This window comes from Lotus japonicus, chromosome 3, assembly GCF_012489685.1.
Source record: "Lotus japonicus ecotype B-129 chromosome 3, LjGifu_v1.2".
NCBI classification, from domain to species: Eukaryota; Viridiplantae; Streptophyta; class Magnoliopsida; order Fabales; family Fabaceae; genus Lotus; species Lotus japonicus.
In genome coordinates this window covers 30,910,788-30,912,768 of record NC_080043.1, presented here as the reverse complement: position 1 = coordinate 30,912,768, position 1,981 = coordinate 30,910,788, and the positions used below count along the sequence as shown (strand labels likewise).

The 1,981-nt window shown below is 45.6% G+C and overlaps 1 pseudogene; it reads right to left on the bottom strand.

Annotated features, from left to right (window-relative positions):
• Nucleotides 1-1,778, bottom strand: LOC130749216 (UDP-glucose flavonoid 3-O-glucosyltransferase 7-like; annotated as a pseudogene).
• Nucleotides 1,779-1,981: the final 203 nt, after the last annotated feature.

The window sequence follows — 1,981 nt, the reverse complement described above, 5'->3', positions numbered from 1 at the left end:
TTCGAGTTCAATATGCGACAATGACTTTATTTCAATATGCGACAATGCATCAAAAGACTCCCTCAAAAAGGGCACACACAAAAGTTTATTTTTTCCTTGACAAGTGTCAACCTGTTCGGAATACGGTTGTGATCCCTCCCAACAACTGACATTTCGAGGGTTGAAATGTAGAAACAAAATTAATTGGAGTGAAGTGATTTTTTTTTTAAACGGTGAATGAATCAAGGTTGGTTGTTGTTGATATCTCCAACCGTTTTACATGAGCAGGAGGTGTTAGTTTAGTTTGCAGGTGGTTTGGGCACGAGGGTCCTGAGGTGGTCTATGAGAGTTGTGAGAGTGTTGTAGGAGGATCCACCTTGTTGAACAGCTTTCCAAGCTTTGTGTTGCAGCTCTTTGGCTTTGCTTCTGATCTGTGCACTTTCCTCACTCATCAAACTCTTGACAGCCTTCTCTATACGTTCTCCACTTACCACGTTCTTCTTACGCTCATATGGACTTGGGCTCCACTCAGCTCCGCCTACCTCCACCCCAAAACCAAGCACCACAGTAATCAGCTTCTCCAGATAGTACTGGTCGCCGAATCCGGGCATCGTAATCATCGGAAGCCCAGCTCCGATCGCTTCCACCATTGAGCTCCATCCGCACTGCGTTAGAAACCCACCTATCGCCGGATGATTCAAAATCGCCACCTGTGGCGCCCATCCCATGATCATCATTCCTCTATTCTCTTTCCTAATTACCTTCTCTAGGAAACCTTCCGGCAACCATTTGTTGTTGGCATGAATGCCGCTGCCGTTGTGTTGTTCTTCATCTTTGCTCTCCGACCGATGTACCACCCAAAGGAATTGACGCCCGGAGGCCTCAAGCCCTTTCGCAATCTGGAAAAGCTGCTCGTCTGATAAAATACACATGCTCCCAAAGCAAATATAGATCACTGAATTATCTTTCTTGGAGGAGAGCCAAGTAAGGCACTCGTGTTCAACAACAGGTTGTTGAACCATGAGAGAAGTAGGGCCGATGTGCCAGACTTTCCGTCCGGTCAGCTTCTCATAATGCTCGGTGTAGCCGGCGTCGAGATCGGCGAAGCTGTTAACAATAGTGCCTTGGCCAAGGCCGCCCTTTTCAGCTTCTACCTGAGATTCCATAAATCTAGAAAAGGCGGGTGATGGCTTAACGTCGAGGGTGATAGAGTGTGGGAGACCAGGGACATGATAGGGCCCTGAATCAGAAGCAAAGGCTTCAGGGTGAGTCCTAATGGCCTCGATTATACAAATGTCAAAAATGGAGATAGCATTGAAACTTAGCCTCGGAATACCGAGGCGTTTGCACGAGGCTTCACTCCAGGTGAACATGATGTCTGCAATCAACACATCTGGAGGGCTTTGCTTCATAAAGCCTCGATTTCAGGCTGAAGAAAGTGAACCGCCATGTTTAACTTGTACGCCGTGACATTGTCGGATGCAGTCATACAGTTCTCGACCCCATCTGGGAGACCGACCTGGGTGCTGGGGAATTTGACGGTGTGGAGATGGATCATGTGCTGCTGCCCGCCGCCGCCGCATGATTTGTCCTCCTCAAACAGTTGTACATTGGCAGGAGTGGTGATGATGGTTACGTGATGGCCTCTTGAAGCTATCAATCGAGCAAAACGAACCAAAGGAATCTGGTGTCCTTGGGCGAAGAAGGGAATGAAGTATATTTTCAACGGTGTCTCCATTTTCAACTAAGTTCCTTTTTTTTTAATTATATATGCCTGCTTTGCTGTTTTTGATAATCTTCATCTTCATATATATATATAAAGAAAGATGGAATCTGATCTGATCACTATGGTGAGCCACACATTTTCCAACATGAAATGAGATTCCCACGAGAGCCACGCAGAGGTTTTATTGATTTATAATAATTGATACAAAAGAAGATCTATAATAATTGATACAAAAGAAGATGAGTTTAGGGTGAATACTCACTTTCATCCCTAAAG